Below are 22,883 nucleotides of genomic sequence, written 5' to 3'. Positions count from 1 at the left end.
ACTGATGACTCCCATTTATATTCGTCTTACTTATCTGTCACATTGCTCTGAATGAATGAACACATCGTAGAATAACGAGCATTCTTTAATTTTATGGGGTACAAAACCATCCCGCAAGTGATTCATGGTAGGAATGGCATCCAACCATAGAAACCAAGCCAAAACTGAAATGTAGGAGTGAAATATGATCCTCAAAACTGTCTTGGAGGAATTTAACTTTGTGGGAATATCTATGATCACAGGTCTGCTGAATCAAAGCTCGCTTAGAGTTAAACTAACAAAAAATAGTAACCATTAACAATAGTCTTGTGTATATTAGTTTTCCTTGCAGTGTTGGTGAAGCAACAGAACCACCTGTCTCTCTATTTCTGTTATTTAATTTTCCTGCGAAGCTCATCTTTTCAAATGAAATGTAAAAGATGGCTGTATATTATACTAGGCTACTGAACCAGTTATCATAAGTCAAACAGGACTTCTGATATCCTGCCCATGCCTGAGATATATTATTCAGTTTTGAATTTTTTTAAGTCTGGAATCTAAATCTGGTGCCATAGTTGAATGAACTTCTCATAAAAAATTTGAAAATGTGCAGCTACAAAACATTTACACTAACAATAGAGGCAAAATTTAGTATTTACAGATAAATACAAGAAAATGTACAGTTGATCAGGAAATGATGTAAAACAGCTTTAATGTTCTTTGGTTATAAGTAGGTATCTATGTGTCATCATCATTATTATTATGTCTATTTTCCCAGGCTTGCATTGACTGGATGGGTTTACTCCAATGCAACATCTTCCTACTTTTTTTTTTTTTTTGTTCCCTGCCACCTGCTTTGTGAGATTTTAACCCTTTAGTATTCAGATTATTTTGTCAAATGCAATGCTTTTTCATTCACATTGTATTTAATTAATCATGCATTATTTTGTTGTTTTGAAATGTTGATGATGAGATTGTATATTTTATTGTGGCGTTGAAGGGTAGTTGTGATAAGCTGGTTTTAGCTGGTTAGAACATAAAACCGATAGCATATCTGGGTTGAATACGACTGGTTTAAATGCTAAATGGTTAACTTCCTAAGGCTACTATTCACTATTTCTACCTATGTCAGCCTAGCTTTTCTTCATCAGCTGCTTTCACTTGGATATATTTGTACTTCTTTATCCAACTGTCTTCATATGCATTACATGTCTGTATCAGTACAGCTCTCTCTCTTGCATTTGATGTGTTATCCCTCTTATAAGCATTTTTTTTTTATCCATTGGTGCTTTATTTGTTATACCCTGTAACATTATGCTTCCAACAAGCACATTCACTTGATTTGTCTCCAGTTTTTTTTCATGTCATCAGTATTCAGTGTCCATGTTTCACTCCTTTGTAACATTGCATTTTGTATACAAACATCATACATTATAACCCTTACTTGAAAAGAGAAAGCCTTTCCTGTCAATAGATGCAACTTTTTCTATCCTCTTTTTACTTTACTTACTATGCACCCACTTCCACTGCCAATTATGTCACCTTCTTAACAAAAGCCATGACTACTTCTGTGGAGTTTTCAGAATATTTGAAGGAATTCTTTTCACATACCCTCACTGCTAATTAATGTGTATTTGCCACATACAAAGGCTTCTTCAACTTGTGTATAATCTCACTGTACTTATTGTGTACCCATTGTTTGCAGTGGATGTGCTATGAAATTTCTACTTACTTTCCTGCATACTGAGTATGGCCTCTTTTTTTTCTTGCCTTGAGGTCCCTCATTTGAAGGCTTTGCTTCAAATTCATTTATGAAACCTAGGTTGTTATTATACAGGAAATCCTGAGGACAGCTGGTTTTTAAAACCTCTGTTACAGCGTGAAGGTTTATAATAAGCAGGAAAGGATTTGTAACCAAGCCTTCATGGAGACCTGATTTCACATTAAATTTCTTGCTGAACTCATTTTCAGCTCTCTTTTTGCTGATGGCATCGTTGTACATGTCCTGCAGTTCTTGCAAGTCATTCATCTGCACCTATTTTTCTTTAAAATTACAAACTATTGTACCTTGTCAAAGGCCTTCTCTAAATCAACAAATGCTTATTTAGCAGTTTACTCTTAGCTAAGAAATTTTAGTTGTCTTACTAAGAAGAGGGAAACAGTAGTAGTTCTGTGTGGTTATATATGTGTGTGTGTATGTATGTATATACGTGTGTGTATGTATATATATGTGTGTATGTATGTATGTGTGCATGTATGTATGTATATGTGTGTGAGTGTGTGTATACAGGGTGTGGCAGAGAGATTACCTCGATTTCAAAGGTTATTAAAAAACAAACATGAAGGTACAAGAAAAAATTTTGTATTTCTCTGAACTACATTAAATGCTCTCCACTCCAGAGTATGGTGGCTACTATCGGAAACAGAAAATAATAATAATAATAATAATAATAATAATAATGGCATTTAATGAACTTCACAGAAATACAAAGTTTTTTCATGCATCTTCATGTGTTTGTTTTTTTTCATTAACCTTTGAAATCAGGGCAACCTTTCTGCCACTCCCTGTATATGCATGCATGTGTGTGTGTGTATGTATAGATATGCCTATGTGTGTGAGTGTATGTGTATGTATATATATATATATATAGAAACGAGAGATGGAAGATACGATAGATACACAACAATAATTCTACTGCTCATAACAATAAATGGATCTAGTCTTTTTCATTCACTAAATGAGCCCCCTTTAATTTTGCTCAGATTGCTTTCAATTTTGGTGTATCGATGCAACTCTGAATTTTGATTACGATCAACCAATTACTTTATCTCGTATATTAAAGAATCTGATGTTATTTGGAATTAAAGTTTGGAAATTTGGGTAATTTTAGCCAATCAACAGACAGCGAGGCATTAACAGCTCGTTACCATGACAACCGCACGTTGTATTGTGTTTCATCCGCATATTGTGTTGATTCTTCGTGTTTTGTTTTAATAAAAATTATATTTATCAATTAGAATTTTATTATAGAAATTTTTCGTCAGTTGTCTTAATATTTTACACATTTTTCATATATAGCAAAAGTTGTTTGCGATGTTTATATAGTTTCTTGCCATTAATGGAATATGTGACTTAGTACACAACCACACAACTACACATCAAGCACAGTTCTGACAAAGCATCGGTCACTCATCGACTCAGTATAATACTGAAATACGCATAAACACATGCAGACAAATATATTAATATAACAAATTAAAAAAGCCCCCCAAAACATACAATCAATGAAGAGACAAAAAAAAAAAGAAACACTAAGATGATACATGTTGATTTTATTAGATATTTATGTTTATTGCGAAACCTGCAATGAAGAGGTCATTTCACAAGGTACAACCTTAAAGTTGACACCACTCTGCTAAACGCAGAAAATTTCTGTCTCGCTATTGACTAAGAATACAGTTTTTTCGATTTTTAAACCTCTGTAACTTTTTCCTCCACAATATCATACCTTCATAGCAATTAGACTGGAAAACTATATTATTATAACCAATTCTCAGATTTTTTAACTGTCTTTTTAAAAAATGCATATTTTGCGAATGAAAAAATTAGATCCTAATAAATTGTCCTAACCCTGTACAACACACTAGAACAAATAATATCTTATTCACTTAGTTTTACATGTTTAGACTTTTATTCTCCATTTGAAGCAATGCATCGTTTTTTTCTTCATCTCTTCCACATCTGCAAATTCCACCGCACCAGCTTTTGTCACCAGTGATGACCTTCGAAAAAAGATCAGGATCAACTTCCAACTGTTCTTTCAGTTCACGACACGTGTTCAGTTGTGACTGCTTTTGATCTTCCTTGAGCAAGCGAAGCAAATTTTGCTGCAACTCTTTGCATTTGCAAATTCCTCGTTCAAAATTCGTTGGCAGGAGCTCCAGGACACACCTGTCATATTAAGTTCGTCAATTGTTCAGTGACGGTCCTCCAAGATCAGTTCATGAAATTTCATGATTTTATTCATTTGGGCGGTTGACGGTCGCCCTGATGGGGTTGGTCCTCATGCGACAAGTAACCATTCCTAAAGCGTGAAAATCACTCGTGAACTTGTTTTGCTCCTAGCAGCGTCCTTGTAAGCTATTTGAAGCATGACAACTATTTCAGCCGCTGTTCCTTCATTTCAACCATCGCAAAAATCGACGAACAGAAGAGAAGCACTACAAAACAAAGACGCGCCACGTGGCAGTATGACCACACTGGACAATGCCGATCGGCAGACTGATGCCTAAGGATCGCATCAAGAGGCTTCTAGTGGTGGAAGCCTGAACTACAAAAGGCTTGTCCTACAGAAAACATTTCTGGTTACTTCGTGTACCCCCTCGTATATATCTATATCTATATATATACGCATATGTGTGTGTGTATGTGTAAATACATGAGAGTTTCTATGAAAATTTTCATTGACTTTTTTTTCCCCCTTTTTCTAAGTACATATTATTTCTTAATTCTTTCTAAATGCATCATTTAGGAAGCCTCCTAAATATGCAATTTAAGAAGCTTTAATGCTTCCTAAATAAGTTATATTAAATACTACTATTGTTTATCATGCAAATAACGCATAAATTAATTGATTCACATGTTTATCTAATCAGTTTAAAGCTGGTAAAGTCAAGAATAAAGAGAATTTTCTGCACAAGGGAGGCAACATATAGTTAGTTAGCTCCCTTCCCTCGAAACTACCATACGAATGCTGAAATATTTTATAGTTGATTGGGCGCGCGTATGTGTGTTTAGAAATTGGGGAATGGGAAAAGGAATGAAGAAATTTGAGAAACGACTGAAGGGAAGAGAGAAACAACTACGCAGAAAGAGGAAGTAACAACAGTGCATTCATTGCTAAAATAGAGGAAGGGGGTAATAAATGGAACATTTTCTGCAACGAAGAAAAATCGGGAGTGTTTGTGTGTGGGTGTATGTGAAAGCAAGAGAGAGAGATAGATAGAGAGAGGGTGTGGTGGGAGAAGATATTTAGACATCCATTGCAACAAAGAGTAGAGATAAAGTGTGTGAAAAACGTAAAGGGAGAGGGTAGAGGTATTCACTTATTAGCTACTAGAAGAGGGACGGACGTAGACACATGCATGTGCGTATATGTTTATAGAGAGAAGACAGATGCTACTAATCCTGAAGAGAAATATTGAGCAGACGACAGATATCACGGATGATCAACATACAAGTGAAGAAACAAATATTATTTTTAGATTGGCGGTTTTCAGTCTTTTTGTTAGTTCCTTCTGAGTCTAACTTCCTCATATAGCCATCCCACAGACCAATTAATCTTTAAAAAATTTTATCTCTTTCAATGTTTATTAATTGCAGCCGTACAATATTAAGGCAGGTTTTGAAATAGCTTATAAAAACATTCTAAGCAGATAAGATTAGCATATAGAATTTTTAAAAGACATAGATGTATAACAGGAGTTTAAGCCAACAGGACTACCAAAGATAAGATGATTAGTACAAGGTGAGCCTACGTTTCGCAGTTATATTTCTGTGGAGCCTTCTCAATAACTGTAATTATAATGTTCCATTATTGTTTTTAAAAATTCTGGTTTAATGTCCGGTATAGTCGGTCTCTAGCGAGTGTTGAGAAAAGAAGAATGCTGGAGTGCGAGCTAGCAACCTTGCCTTCATTATTGATATTGCTACGGAAAAGAGGAGTAGATTCATTAACAAGGTAGCGAGATGGTACATCCGTTGGTGCTTCTATGATGGTGGCGGACAAAAGAAAGCTCGCCCTTTGATCAGATAGATTTTCACTCAATTATATCACGACAGTGGTCAGCATACTGTTCCATAGCGAACAGTCGAAACAGGTACGCTAAAGATGACCATCTACTATGTAGTCAGGCCAGTGTTATTTAGTCAGTCGAAATAAGAGAGTTCTACACTCTGGTCAGAAATAACATCATAATCAAGGGGTTGACATCATCTTGAGTGGGGAGTGGGGCATGCATTTGACTAGACCAATGAGAGCCTTTTTCGAATGGAAGCCAGAAGCGAGGCAGTCTTACAAGACTAGTTGAGGACTATGGAGGAGGACCTAGCAGATGTGTACCTGTCGTGGGAGCAGGCTTATGATAGGGCTTGCGATCGTTCTGGGTGTATGTATGTGTGTGTACGTGCGCGTGTGTAGGATATAAACCTTCGCTAGTTTCTCTCTTCTTTGGTTTATTTTTATTTCTCTGTCTAGTTGTTTGATGCTGAGTTTTATTTCGGTTGTGAGCGGTTTTGGTCAGTTGTATTTGACATTGTCTCTATTTACAAGGAAGCATTTAAGTGGTCATTCGGCCTGAAAGAAATTGCAGCCAAATTGTCCTCATACATTATACCCACCATTTTAAAAACAGCGAAATATACACGAGAGACTAATACAGAATATACATGTCAGAAAAAAAAATGAAAAGAAAAAAACATTAAGTTAAATTATAATTTATTATCTTTTTTTCCCCGAACAATCTCGCAAAAAAAAACATGAAGTAACATTGCTATGACTAACATTAGTCGCCGTGCTAGGCCAGATATACTTGACAGAAGGAATAGTATAATTTTTCTTGAGCACAGCAGCCGTTGTAGACATCTATATCTTCCATTGCTCGTGCACACAAATAACACAGACGGTATACGTCTTCATCCGTTTGACAAAATTGCGGTCGGGGTATTTTGAATTCAATCTTGCGGTTGTGAGGGAGACCTTCAGCCAAATTACATACCAGTACCATTGTTATGGCAGCAAACAATACCAATGTAGATCGCATCTAGAAATAAAACAAATAAATAAGTACTTAGTGTTGCACTTCGAATAACTGAATCTTTAACTATATATTATTTTTTTTATATTCAGTGCAACGAAACTCCCCCTCTCTCTCTCTCTCTCACACACGCACGCACACACACACACGCACACACACCTACGCGCGCGCGCGCAATGAAAGAAGTATACGACAGCTGAATGAAGAAATAAAAAGAAAATAAAGCGAGAACCGACACGGAAAGCTCCATTTCATCAACCCAAGAGTCATTATGATTTCGAGGATGGAAAAAGTTGGGATCGCTCGTCTTGGAATGTGCCATGATAAACAACAAAGCGAAACAAAGTGAAGTCTTCCAACTGAAAATACAGACCGGAGACGTAATACTGACGCGAAAAACACGGACAAAGATGTACAGAGTATCAACAAAGAGGTTGTCTTTCCACCAGGGAAATTAGAAAAAGACTTTAGTTTAAATACAACCTGAACAGTGAGAAATATTAAATGTTCGCAACACAAAAGAACGATAGGAAGGAGGGACAGAAGTATATATACATACGCAGGAGCGCACACGCACTACTCACCCTATATATACACACATATCGATTTATACATATATGTGTGCCCGTGTGTATGTATGTATGTATGTAAATATATATATATATATATATATATATATGTATATAAATATACATAAAAAAGAAGAGTGAGATAAAGAGATCAATGGCATAAGTAAATTTATATTTTATGTAGAATGTCTTACAGCTGTTTCAGGGAAATTCAATGTATCCCTTCATCGGAGACGGTAATAGTAGAAGATAAGAATTATTACATCTGTATGAGGAGATTTGCAGTAAGAAATGAGAGCTACGCGGAAAAGAAAAAACATAGATACATAGATATATAGATACATACATACATACATAAAAAAATGGTGCCATCAACATCACCTGTGCAGGCGTAGGAGACCGTTTAAAAATGCTATTTGAAACTTTTTCTACTACAATTATATCGACTCACCCAGCCTAATTTCAGAAACTGACTTATTTCTTCAGTAAAAGAGAAATACCTATTGGTCTTATTCAAAACAGATTACAAAGTATGTCTTACATTATGTGGAGTTTCGCTTGTGCGATCATGGTTGATATTGATAACAATAATACTGTAGTGTTATGGGCTGTGATGAGCTGTGTGTTGTTGGTGGAGAGAGGTGAGGCAAACAGAAGTGAAGCCAGACCGGAAGTCGGAGACATGCGGTCGAAGGCCAGCACGTGGGTGAATGAGAAAACAGACAGGTTACGAGAAAGACGTGTTTTGATCAAGAGCGATCGTGTACTCCGCTGCGGTCGACAAGGTAAGGTCCAACGTTTCATTCTGTCCTTTTGCTTCTTGTTGTCTTTTTCCTCCATCACACCACAAATACCATCATCAATACCAAGCCAAGTAGTGCTGGGAAGACCTATAAGTTATTTAAGACGGCATAAGTGTTCTTTTCACGTGAGTTGGTCTTTACATTTTGATAAAAATCTGCTCCGGTGCTATGAAAAGCCCCCGAGATGACCTTTCTATTGGCTGGCTACATGAGATAGCTAGAAAAAAAAATACCGGGACGAAGCTCACCCAATCTTAAACTATTTTAAAGCAAAAAAGCTTATGCACACAGGCTTCTTTCTTTGCAGAAAAATAGCTACCACAGATAGCAATTGTTATTGCAACTCTCTTTATACTAATCAATCTCCTCAAAATGCTAAAAGCTGGACAAAATCTGTTGTAACGGAGATGAAGAAAAATAATGTAAATAAGTCGTCACTGCTACATTAAACTCTCCTATATCTTCACGTGTAACTGATTCGACAGGGGCAGCTGTGGAATATATTCAGAACATTTTGAAACTACTCTTCGTAAAATCTTTTCTAGTTTATCTAAGCTGCCGTCAAGCAAGATTAAAGGAAAAGCTGGTTGCTATGATGTGAAAAGCTAAAGATGAAATTGCAGGAGAGCACATGGAATTATAGGGTTAATAACTGGACTATTAATACCTTCTTATACACTGCTGTTTTAAACTTAAAGAGCATCTAAGAGAAATTTGCACTGGATGTGCTAATGAAATTACAAAAATCTACACTGCCATAGCTGATGGTTAGCCACGATAATAAAATGTGGGGATGATGGCATAGAGTTCACATCTCACCACTTACATTTTATGCAAATAATAATGAGATCATCCTACGTATCGGCAGTGAGCTCCTCAGGAGGAAATCACTTCCTGATAACCTCCCATACAATCCCAAAACAGCTGGACTACCATACATCAAAGAAGACCTAAATGTGAAACGTTCTGCATACAAATAAAAAAAATGACTCCGCATGAATATGTTTCCCGAAGACTTGAAAATGACATAATACCAACATGAAGTGCTGTCTTTCTTGGACTCAACACTAATATATGAGGTATATTCAAAGGTATCCGACTTTATTTTTTCCCGCCAAAACTAATGTCACATGGACAAAATCCTGGTGGGTGGTGACGTCATCCTTTCTATGCATGCATAAAAAATTTCAGGCTTGTAGGTTGCATCAGTCCCCGGCTGTTACGCCTAGAGTACAGACGTGTACTGCGCGTTCATCGGATTTTCGTTTTCACTCAAGATGACCGAACGTATCAAGCAGAAATATTGTATCAAGTTTTGCTAAAAGTTTGGTGATACTCAAGCTCAGACTACCCAGAAGATTCAGCAGGCTTTTGGCGATGATGCCATGAGGAAAACTAAGATCAGGAAGCGGTTCATCTGCTTCAAACATGGTCGCAACTCTGTGGAGAGCGAAGCACCGCTCAAGCAGGCCTTCTACAAACCGAAACAAGGAGCCGATTGAGAAGGTTCGGCGCGAATAGACATGAAAGATAGTAGTGTAACAATCCAGAGAATTGCTCACGAAGTAGGAATAAGCACAAGATCAGCTCATTCTAACGGAGAATTTGTGCATGCGGAGAGTGTTGGCGAAAAAATAAAGCCGGATACTTTTGAACGAGATACTTCCTGATCGAGAACAACATACTACTTGTTCGGTAGGCTCCTTACTATCCTGACTCGACACCGTGTGATTTCTGGCTCTTCCCTGAACTGAAGACCATGATGAAAGGAAAGCGATTTGAGTCGCGAGAGGAAATTATGAGAAATGGGACGGCGGAGCTCCACAACATTCTTGAGAAGGCGTTCCAGGGGTGTTACCGGCTGCGGCAGAATTGCCGGGAGAAGTGTGTGAAGTACCAAGGGGGAGTATTTTGAAGGTGATTAAATGAAATTTGTGAAATACGCAAAATTGTTTTTCTTTTATCTCCAAAGATCGGATACTTTTTGAACGCACCTCGAATCACATCGTACTTCGAAGGTTTTGCAATCCAAGCTTGCACATCAGACTGGTTCTCATACAATATTCTAAGTGACAAAAAAAAAAAAAAAAAAGTCAATTCCAGCTGAATTTGTACGAGAACGCAGGAGATGGCCAAAATGCTTGAATGGACGAACAGGCAGTTGGTGATCTGATAAGTTACCTGGCTATACACACACACACACACACACACACACAGACACACACACACACGAGCATATATACATTTACACGTAAGTGAATATATATATATATATATATATATATATATATATATATATAAATGTAAAAATAAATAAACAAATAAATAATAATAATAATAATGATAAGGATCTATTTTAAAACGGGGGCCAGTTTTCATTAATGTTTTACGTAGTGTTTTTGGTACCGAAAGACTTTCAAACTTCGTATACTTATCTATTTTGTGTTATAGAACAGAAAAATATTTTTGTATTCGAATTTATTTCATGTAAAAAATTGTCTTATTTCGATAATTTCAACCAATCACTGACAAGTATTCAGTTGTTTACATCTACTCCTTTGGCTGATTAAGCGGTGTAAAGCGTATTTAATCTCCATAACTTCTGACATTTGCAGAGAGGCAACACGTGTGTTCGTTTTCCTTCGTTAAGTTTGCTTTTTTTCATTTTAAATTTGCTTTTTTCATTTTCTTTTTTTTTGCTTCGTTTTATTTGCTTTTTTCATTTTCTTTTTTTTTTCTTCGTTTTATTTGCTTTTTTCTTTTTAAATTTGCTGTTTTACCCTAACCCTAACCCTAACCCTAGGGTTAGGGTTAGGGTTAGCCTATAATAGAAAGGTTTATTAGCTACTGCCAATATGCTTCAGCCATTTTTTGACAAGGAAATGATAATTTTATCACCGATAGAATTGTTTCAGAATCGTTTGTTTATGTAGTCTGCACTTAATGTATATCGGCTGAATGGACGTCAGTGATTGGTTGAAATTACAGAAATACGACAACTTTAACATGGAATAACTTAGGGATTTCTTTTTTTTTTTTAAGAAGACTAAGCGAAAAAGATGTTTTATATGACACATTCTACCAGTGTTCCAAGTTTCAAAGTGTTTCGTTAAGAAAATACTGTGGCCCCCGTTTTAAAATAGATCCAATGAGGATAATAATAATAATAAGGATTACTACGAAGTAGCATTTGCATTACTTTTAATTCCTTTTTATATTTATACAGCCTCAAATAGACCTACACATATACATAGATGAATAGATTGATAGATAGATTTGTGTGCGTGTATGTCTATGCAAACATATATATGTATGCGTATGTGTATGTATATATATATATATATATATATATATATATATATATATATATATATATATATATATATATATATATATATATACATACATGCATACATACACGTATAAATACATACATATTATACATGTACACACATGCATAGTTATATCAACCAATCATCGGTTATCCGAATCGGTTGTGAAGATAACACTTGATTATGCGTGAGTATTCACATCAATTCAATCCTTACGTTTGTTATTGTTTTTCTGTTTTTTATTTTTTGTACCAACGCACACTCACACACACACACACACACACACACACACACACACACACACACACACACACACACACAAGTGGGGAGAAGTAGAACGAGAAAAAGAGAGCGAGAGAGAAGATTGAAAGAAAGTAAGAACGCTGAGAATTTAAAAATGATAAAAGAAATCTTTTAGTATTTTGAGCTGCCTTTCATGATGTAAATATGCTTATCTATGAATTAATTAATTCTACTGATCACATTAATTGTAATTGTACTAATAATCAGCTATTATTTTCATTGATAGTCCTTACCATGGTCAAATATGGAATGTCTGGACCCCCCCCCCCCTGCTAATTTGGTTAAAACGTGTGGAAATTTGGAAAGAGTGAAATGGTGTTAATGTTTGGAATAGCGATAATTAAAGACAAAAAGAAAAAAAGAACAACAAAATATTATAAAATATCAATTTGCATTCCAAGCGGAATTATCGTACTTCATATGAATATTGATATGTGCAAGTATGTAGGGTCAGTGAGTACTCACTCCCTATAGAAGGAATGAGTGGGATAACAGTACGACCACGACCCTCCTCCTCCTCCTCCACCCCCACTAAAACTACAGCAATACAAGAATCAGGATAAATTAAGATTGAAGTCAAATAAGGTCAACCACCTCACACTCACGAACACGCACGCACACACACCCTCACACACACATACACACACACACACACACACACACACACACACGAGAGAGAGAGAGGCATACGCTTATACACAAACTGCAAACACAAATACAAACCATAAATACACAAAAACCACAAACACACACACATACAAACCACAAGCACACACACAAACTGCAAAGATAATACACACACACAAACCATAGACAGCCCACACAGCCACACATATGCACGCATACGCACGCACACGCGCACGTGGAAAAATCATATGCGCACACCGCAAAATACACATGCAAACCAAAACCACGCACACAAACCACAAATTAAAATTTAAAAAAAACCCTAAACACAAGGAAAACAAAAATCCACACCTATTTAATACCATAGACGACCCATACAAAATAAAATCATTTGAGGAATTGGAACTCATTGAAAAGGTCACAGCAGTGTCATGAAAATTTACGACATATTAATAAAACTAGAACAAAAGTGAACTACAACCAGTGCCTGTGTCTGTCGGCAATATGTCCACCCCAAAATACAACAATGCCGGTTTAGATACGCGGTTTCGTTTACAAATTCTTGCAAAACAAATTCAAAAGCGAAACTCCAGATCGTTTACGCCAGACTAACATTCTATCTGTAATCACTGGAATTAAGACACCTCTTTAGTGTTCAATATGATATTTCTATAAAGTAATGGTTACAGAAATAAACATGTTAACAATACTTTTACACTGCAAGGATTGGCTCAAACTACTAATATATCAACCGAACCTCTCTCGAGTATACACCCTGCTCTCATAGAAAGGTAAGATAATAGGCGTGTCCAGTAATATGTGATTTTAAATACATTATGCCAAGAATAAAGATGGATTAGTTACAGCTTGAAGGTTTTTGATCATAAGTCTGCTCAATCAAAGCTGACTTTCGGCTAAACAGTAACACTCACAACAACTATTAAGTTGTTGTAAATCAACTGAACTGAAACAACAAAATTTTCAGGTTTGATCGAAGGAGAAATTACAGAAATTTATATTGCATAAACCATCTGTATGATAAACCTTACACACTAATGTGAGTCGATGAGAGAGCCTCTACAGAGTCGCTTGAAGTATTAGAAATAGTAGCTAAATCATTATCAAATCGTCTTTTACCGTCTTACCAAAAATGAAGGAAGCATCGGAAAATGTAGCCATAAATGCACAAGCAATATGATGATCAAGGGTGGAATACCGTCGATCATAGGTTTGTCAGATCAGTGTCCATCTGGAGTTAAACATCAACAATGATAATGATATTAACAAGGACAAAAATAACAACAAGAAGGACAACCAAAGCAGCAAATATAGATAAGAACAACAACAACGACATCAACGACAACAAGAACAAGATGAGCAATAAGAATAAAAACGACTACCGTAATTCGTCAGCAACATTTAGACCAATGAAAGAACAGCTTCAGTCCGTCTAACATAAACATTATATGACTATGTGTTTAAGGAGCTTACTTCTCAACCATGTTGTCTTGGGTTTTCAGTCCCACTGCGTGGTACCTTGGACCAGGTGTCTGCTACTACATATAGTTCGGGCCAACCAAAGCTTTGTGAGTAGACTTGACAGACGGAAACTGAAGGAAGACCGTTGTGTGTGTGTGTGTGTGTGTGTGTGTGTGCGTGCGTGCGTGCGTGCGTGCGTGCGAGTATGTTTGTGTTTGTGTTATGTTTGTCCATACCAGCACTTGGCAACCTTTGTTGGTTTGTATACCTCCCCGTTATCTAGCGGTTCGGCAAAAGTACCCCACAGAATAACTAGCAGCCTTAAAAAAATAGATCCTCGGGTCGATTTGTTCGACTATACCCCTCAAGGTGATGCCCCAGCATAGCTGCAATCCATTGACTGTAACAAATAAAAACTAACAGATAAAGATTAGCTATTTGTTCTGTTCAGTTAAGTAGAATGACAGGCGACTGATGCCCTACACAAGAATGACTAGAATAATGAGTGCTCCGTTGATTTAATCATGAGAGACATTCTTAGATCAGGTGCATGTTCCAAATGGAATCAATCTGTCCAGTGAAACGAAATCTAAAGTCCTGTATGTTGTCACGCATGCGTGAAAGCATGTGTACTATTTTACTACGTACATCGTTCATTTTGTATGGCTTTCTATAACTTTCCAGGGAACTATCTATGCATGTCGATTCAACAAGCGAAGCACTCAATGTAAGTTCGACTTTCTAGAATTAGCAGCCAAAAATATTTAAAACATACACTCAGCCAAGAAAGACAAAATGCGGTTTTGGAAGCATCGCACCTAGTGAGAAGACGGTATGGTTTCCGTTGGAACTGCACAGATCATAGGACTGATCTCTGACAGCCTACCTGGGGCTAAAGAAAAAAAAAACGAAGTGTGTGTACATTTATGTTATGTTACATATTGCACATTACGATGTATATGCATTAAACATACAAAATGATACGTACTTATGCATACACCAACACACACATATACATATACATCTAGAGAGTTTGTAATAAGTATGCGTCTTGTATATATAGAAACATATATTGTGTGCGTGTGTGTAGGTATGCATGCATGTATGCAAGATATATACACATGTGTGTATGTATGTATGTATCTATCTATCTACCTATCTCCCTATATATATGTATACATACATATGTATACATACATACATACACACACACACACACACACACACATATTTTGTTCAAATATACAGAAAGCAAGACAAAGACAAGTAAAAGGGTAACAGCCAGGAGTATTAGTTTGGCGCTCGAGAAAAAGGAAAAGTTTTTGATGTTTCGAGCCTACGCTCTTCGACAGAAAGGGATGAGCGGGGGAAAAAAATGGAGAGAGAGAGAAAAAAAAAAGAGCGAGAGAGAAAAAAAAGAGCGAGAAAGAAAAAAAATGTATTGGGATTAACGGTTCCACATGCTGTGTGTGCATGTATAAAACATGCACATATCATATCTATATACGCACGCAGACATGCACATGCATAAATGCAAATATTTATATTTATATACAGGGTGATTCAGAAGTTCTTTTAACATTTAAATGATATATAAAAATGCTATATAAAATGCTAAAGGGATTTTTGAATAATCGTGTGTGTGTGTGTATGTGAATGTGTGTGTATGTATATATATGTGCGTGTATATATATATATGTATATATATATATATATATATATATATATATATATATATATATATATATATATATGTATATGTATATATGTATATATATATATATATATATATATATATATATATATATATATATATATATATATATATATATATATATGTGTGTGTGAAGGTAGTATAGGTAGAAGGCATTGACCAAAAGATTACTCACGGTTCAGTTAGTTTACTGAGTCTGGGAACTGGAGATCAACGAAGTAAAACTGCGTTTGATGTCTTGTGGGTTCGATCGAGTATGAAGATAGCAATGCATTGTTCTTGCCTATTTAAATAGTTGATCGATCGAGTAGGCGTGGTAAGTAGTCACAGCCTCATTCAATATTTTTTGGCCCACACAGGAACGGAGAAAGAGGAGAGAGAGAGAGAGAGAGACAGAGAGAAAGAGAAAGGTGGAAAGAGAGGTGGGGAGAGAGAAAGAGTTAAATTGGTGGGTGTCGAGAAATCAATCATTTGGAAAACTTATACGTTAATAAGATAAGTAGCATCAACAACAGCACCATTAATAATTACATCACCACCAACAAGTATAACATCACCGTCGTCATCATCATTGCTACTACTACCATCATAATCCGCACCACTGCCACCACCACCGCCACCACCACTACCACCACCACCACCTACCGCCACCACCGGCCGCCGCCGCCGCCGCCATCACCACCACCACCACCACCACAACCAACAACAACAACGACAACTGAAAAACAATGACAAGAACAAAAACAAGTGTAGTAACACCACTATCGGCGGCAGTAGTAACAACAATAACATTACATGTAGCAGCCTCTGCAACCTCAGCAGCCTCAGCAGCATCCTTCTCACCACCAGTAACAGCGTCAGCAACAAGTGCAGCAAAACCACAACCAACAGGTGCAGCGACATTGTCATTACCACCACCAACAACTGCAACAAGTGCAGTACTACCACTACTTGCTGCTACTGTTGCTACTACTACTGCCACTACTACTACTACTACTACTACTACTACTACTACTACTACTACTACTACTACTACTACAATAAAAACATCAACAACAATAAAAAACAATAATAATATTGTCAATTTTTTTTTTTATGTGACAATAAGATAGGTTTTGAGGAAGATATAGTTGCAATTTCTAGCCGATCATACGACCACATAGTGGATCCCTTGCTGTCTGAAATCGCAGAAGGGAATCACTACATCGTAACAATAGCAACAATGATTACAGCCAGAGGTCGGAGACTGTCTGTGAGCGACTTTCTGGCGGCAATCAATATCAATCGAGTAACCTTTTCTGGATGCACTCTAGGATCTTGTGTGTCCAGCAACACTATTGTCTTAGATGTGGGAGCAACACTCCACAGAGGATCTCATCTGAACTTTGAAGAGTTTTAGTAATATCAATACAAAATGTCATATTTTTGCTTTTCTTTGCAGCAAATTTAATTCCTTATACTTTATATTTCTTATTTGCTAACCAAAACCATCGCTGGAGTTCTACTATTTTTCTTTGATACCACAAAGTTACTCCGATATACATATTTCTAAGACTCTATAGAAGAGGATGAAGAATATTTGTAGCACTGTAGGCGAATTGCAAGTGCATAAGTTGAAGAGACACGGCTATGTTGAGAAAAATAAGTGCTTTTTAATTTTACAAATTCATTGGCGTGTAACTTAAATTATCACTTTGGTCTGAAGAGACGTTTTAACTTGTTATGCATGAGCTTTTGGAGAAGTCAGTGGACGGTTTTAAATTTGAATACGGACCGATATGATGGGTTTTTCACCTCTGCTTTATGTCATCAAAATACGCTTCAAGCAACATCCCTATTAGTGACAGTATATCTATGTCCATCTCTGAATGTCATTCTGGTAGGCCTCGCATTCTAGTTCTTTACGTACTGAGTTCAAATCCCACCAAAATCAACGATACTTTTCATCCTTTAAGAGTCACTAAAATAAAGTACTAGGTAAGTACTGGAATCGATGGTATCGCGTAATCCTTTCCTCTCGAATAATTTTTGGTCTTGTGCTTAAATTAAAAATGATAGTAATACCTCTCGTAGCCTAATTGGCGTGTCATTTCGTCCCTTGTTTAGATCTTAAGAGCTATACGGTCACACCTTAAAAGCCATTAGGATGTGGTTCCTAAACGGGTTTCTCATATTCTGAAGACATACACTACTTGTTTGTGAAGGTGAGGACGGAAGAATCGATAGAGAATGCAAAGCTAAATACTTTCTAATATTTACTCATCATTTTTATGTCCCGAGTTCAGTTTCTATAAGGGGACTTTGCTTTTCTTGTTAAAATAAGGTTTTGAGGTCAGTTTAATTGATAGCGTCCTGCCTCATAATTTGTGGATTTCTGCAAATTCTACTGTGATGTAGTGGAATTATCTGAGCAATCAAATTGCAAATATGCGACAAAACAGTTATGCTTGCATCCAACAATGCCATTTACGTCATTCAGGTATTTGAGAAGGCTATGAACATTAGAAATATATCGGCTTAACTCATGAGTTAATATAAATAATCACGATAAGGCGATGAGCTAGCAGAATCGTTAGCACGCCGGGCAAAATGCTCTGTGGCATTTCGTCCGTCTTTACGTTCTGAGTTCAAATTTCGCGGAGTTCAGCTGAGCACTGGGGTTATTGTAATCGACTATCTCGTTACCCGAGATTCCTGGCCTTGTGCCAAAAACTGGAAACCCATATAAATAAACACAATTGTGTCACTCATAAAACCATTTTCCGTTCTCGAAACTAGTTCTTAGTACTTATGGAAGCCATTTAACTCGGTTTCTGTCGCTTATTGCTTCTGGGAAAGACACAAACAAAATAAACATCTGACATAGATTTTCGACTGAAGAAAAATAAAATTGTAAATGAGACAGTCATAGATGGAACATCTTGGGCACAGCCATACGATACTATTGAGAAATAGCGCGCGCACGCACGCACACACACATACACACACAGATTCACACACATACACACACACACACATGCACACACACACACACACACACACACACACACACACACACACACACAAACACTCATATAAACCCCATCCATATCCCATACCAACATATTCGGTGTCTCAGGTGTAGCAAATCTGTCACGATTCGAAAGACTTTACTTGGAATTCCACGTTAGAATCACAACCTAATTATATTTTCATAAAAGACAGGAATCACCTTGAGAGAAGGAACGCCCACGTAAGTGTTCATCGACCTATCGATACCGACTGGTATGTATCAATAAATGTTGGCAGATATTATAAAAAGGTTATGTAAAATTCCTGTCAAACTGTATTTTCGAAGGTTATAGAAGTTTTCCTGGAGTTATAAAAAGCTGGGTATTTGAACCCTCGAGCAGGTCCTCCTTACGTTCTACACGGAACAAGATGAGCTCTTACTTTCTTCTGCTTGTTCTACAGTAACATACACTGTATACCATATTCGGCAAAGGTAATTTTACTTGCGCTGTTAAGTTGGGATACATTATCAACCTCTACTTCCTCAATCGTATTCGAAAAGTACTTTGGAAACATTTACAGAATTAGTGGGCATTAGGAAACTTTTTCTCGATGTTTACGTTGAAGGTATTTACATTATTTACATTTAACGGATATTTGTCTTCATCTTGTTTGTTGTTAACACAACGTTTCGGCTGATATACCCCGCCCAGCCTTCATCAGGTGTCTTGGGGGAAATTTCGAACCCGGGCATATGGCGTAGTGGTTAAGCGCGCGGGCTATTAACCCCGAGATTCCGAGTTCGATTCCAAGCAGTGACCTAGGCAGAACTAGTCATTTCAGTTAGGGAAGTGAAGGAAATCAGCAAAAAAAAAATGAGTAACTGGAAGGCCCCGGAACCAGATGGAGTTCACGACTACTGGATCAAGAAATTTGGTGAATGTCATGCCCGAATAGCTGCGCAACTCAACAACTTGTTAAATGCCGACCAAGTAACATCAGAGTGGTTGACATTGGGTAGGACAATGCTGTGCTCGAAAAACATCGAAAAAGGCAATATGGTAGACAATTACAGGCCGATATCCTGTCTGCCACTCATGTGGAAGTTATTGACTGGAATACTCACAGAGTCAATGTACGAACATCTGATAAAAAAATGGAGTCCTACCACATGAGCAGAAGGGTTGCGAGTGTAAGTGCAGAGGTACCAAGGATCAACTCCTGATAGACAAAACTATACTTAGAGATTGCAAGAGAAGGAAAAGTAACTTAGCCATGTCATGGATCGACTATCGTAAGGCGTACGATATGATCCCACATTTTTGAATTATGGAATGTATGAACCTATTTGGTATTGCATCGAATGTTGAGCGATTGCTTGGAAAAAGTATGGCGAACTGGAGGACGGAGCTGACATCATACGGAATAAGTTTAGGGACAGTAGAAATCAGGAGGAGCATTTTCCAAGGGAACTGCCTGTCCCCACCTATCTTTGTACTATGGTTGATACCACTGACACTAATTCTAAGGAAAGCAAAAGCTGGGTGTGTATTCAAAAGCCGCCAACAAAAAGTCAACTATTTGCTATTCATGGATGACCTCAAACTTTATGGTAAAGATAAAGCCCAAGTCAGTTCTTTCGTTGATCCGGTGTATACCTTCAATGCTCATATCAGAATGGAGTTCGGACTGAGAAAGTGTGGTGTGTTAGTCTTGAAGAGAGGCAAAATCAAATGTATGGACGGGATAACGATACCGTCCGGGGAGGTTATGAAGAAGATAGAAGAGACGAGCTATAAGTACTTGGGGATTTTGGAAATTGATAAATTGATGGAGAAAGAAATGAGAGAAAAATAATAATGACAGGATCTAGAATGCACCACCCAAAATCTGACATAGAAAGGCTATACATACAACGTACAGAAGGTGGTAGAGGCCTTATACAGCTGGGAAACTATTATAAAATAACCACCATAGGACTGCAAAAATACCTACTTCAGAAGCAAGGAAAACTAATACAAATAGCCACAAAACACGAGCAAAACAAAAAACTGTTTTCAGTATTTAAGGAAGCTGACAAATACAAACAAGAAATCATACTACCTAACAAATATGAAGAAGAAGAAGAAGAAGAAGAAGAAGAAGAAGAAGAAGAAGAAGAAGAAACAACAAAAGCTATAAAACAAACTAAAAGCTATAAAACAAACTAAAGCTAGAACAGCAACGGACCATGATAAAACGATGGCAAGAAAAGCCCCTTCATGGCAAATACTGGGCTAAACTAAATGCAAAAGAAATAGACAGAGAAAAATCCCAGCAATGGTTGAGAAGCTCAGGACTCAAAGCAGAGACTGAAGGATTTTTAATTGCAGCACAAGACCAAAGCCTCCCCACCAGAAATTACCAAAAAAACATAATGAAAAGAAACATAACAAGTAACTGCAGAATATGTGGCGATGGACAAGAAACAATAAACCATATTATCTCTGGCTGCCCAGTCCTGGCTAAGAAGGAATATATTCACAGACATGACAGAGCTGGGACCTACATACACTGAAAGCTATGCCAACACTACGGAATAACAACAGAAAAAAGATGGTATAGACAGATACCAGAAAAGGTCACAGAAAACGAGAAAGTAACCATACTCTGGGATATGCCAATACATACAGAGAAATTAAGGCCAATAGGCCAGATATAGTTGTCAGAGATCATGAAGAAAAACATGCTTTCTAATTGATGTACCAATACCAGCAGATGACAACGTTTCTCTAAAAGAAATGGAGAAACTTTCAAAATACAAAAACCTGGAAATAGAGGTAACTCGAATGTGGAATCGAAAAACAGAAACAATTCCTATCATAGTAGGCGCATTAGGTATGATAAAAAATATTCAGACAAATACATAACAAAAACACCAGGACTTACAAGTATATATAACATACAGAAAATTGCACTACTGGGCACTGCACACATTCTACGCAAAACACTTTCATTACAGTAACCATAAGAACATCACAGCAAACAACAGCACATACCCAAGGCGAACAGAGCTGCGCTCGGTAGTGAAGTGAAAGCACGTTATAAAAATAAAACTACTGAATAATAATAATAATAATAATAATAATAATAATAATAATAATAATAATAACAACAACATCGAAAAATACCTTAGGATTGAGAACCCAGGTTCGAAATTTCCCCAAGATACCTGATGAAGCTGGAGGCTATATCAGCCGAGACGTTGCGTTGACAACAAACAAGATGAGGACAAATATCCGTCAAATGGAAATAATGTACACAATTCCTCATGTCTTAAATATAGAATTGAAGGTATTTGTTGATATCCATAAAAAGGATGTCATTATCAATCATCTACCTTTGTATTTCTGCTTTTCTGACAAATTCCTTCCTGATCAAAGGTGAAGCAATGCCAACTAATGAGTAAAGAGTTGATCATACACATACTAGTTCTTCTTGTTGTTGTGTAAGTTCCAGATCGACCTTAAATGAACAGATATATGAAAGACAGCCCAACCGCGAGAATTCCGTCTTTTTATATGTACATAGTGTACACCGAACTATATTATCCAGTATGTTCTTCCTTTTATTTTAAGCGATAGGATGAGAATTCAGAGGGGCCGAATGGCTACGACCATTTCTCTTGCAAAATATACCTTGTGACTAAATATCTAAAAGTGGATGTTAAGCAATGTTCAGCAAGAGGGACGGAGAGAGAGAGAGAGAGAGAGAGAGAGAGAGAGAGAGAGAGAGAAGAACAGAGCGTGTGATAGCTAGAGAGAGAGAGCGATAAACAGATAAAAAAGATAAACAGATAAAAGAGATAAACAGATAGAGAGAGAAGGGGAGAGAGAGAGAAAAAGAGGGGTGAGATAGGAGTGAGTGAGAGAGAGGGGAGGAGAAAAAGAGAGAGAGAGAAGAAGGGAGAGAGAAACATAACAAGTGATAAACTGCAGCCAGATGAAACCTGCTACTCAGTTTCGAGTTTCACTGCAGTTAATTTATTATGTTGCTGATGCATAATGTTATTCGTGGCGCATTCTTATAGTTAAGAAAACAATATTGCGCGGCTGACCCATTCCAGCGAAGTCTGAAGCTATTTCACGTCACGATTTGACTTAGTCAGAAGTGGTAAGGGGCAACGACGTTGAACTTTTTTCAGTGACGCTCAAAACAACTGAAAGAGAGGAAGTTATTCTCAGGCCAGATACGTAACCAGTATTCATACAACAGAGTGGACAACATTAGA

The 22,883-nt window shown here is 37.0% G+C and overlaps 1 long non-coding RNA gene across 1 annotated transcript; it reads right to left on the bottom strand.

Annotated features, from left to right (window-relative positions):
* Positions 1–6,459: 6,459 nt before the first annotated feature.
* On the bottom strand, positions 6,460–16,202 carry LOC128247925 (uncharacterized). The gene is made up of 2 exons (XR_016241925.1): positions 15,798–16,202; positions 6,460–6,801 (listed from the first exon to the last, which is right to left on the bottom strand). It is a non-coding gene; the product is annotated as an uncharacterized LOC128247925 (long non-coding RNA).
* Between the last annotated feature and the right edge of the window lie 6,681 nt (positions 16,203–22,883).

The sequence above is a fragment of the Octopus bimaculoides genome, chromosome 5 (assembly GCF_046866305.1).
Source record: "Octopus bimaculoides isolate indiv1 chromosome 5, ASM4686630v1, whole genome shotgun sequence".
Taxonomy (NCBI): domain Eukaryota; kingdom Metazoa; phylum Mollusca; class Cephalopoda; order Octopoda; family Octopodidae; genus Octopus; species Octopus bimaculoides.
The sequence above is the reverse complement of the archived record's forward strand: the minus strand, read 5'-3'. Positions and strand labels throughout refer to the sequence as shown.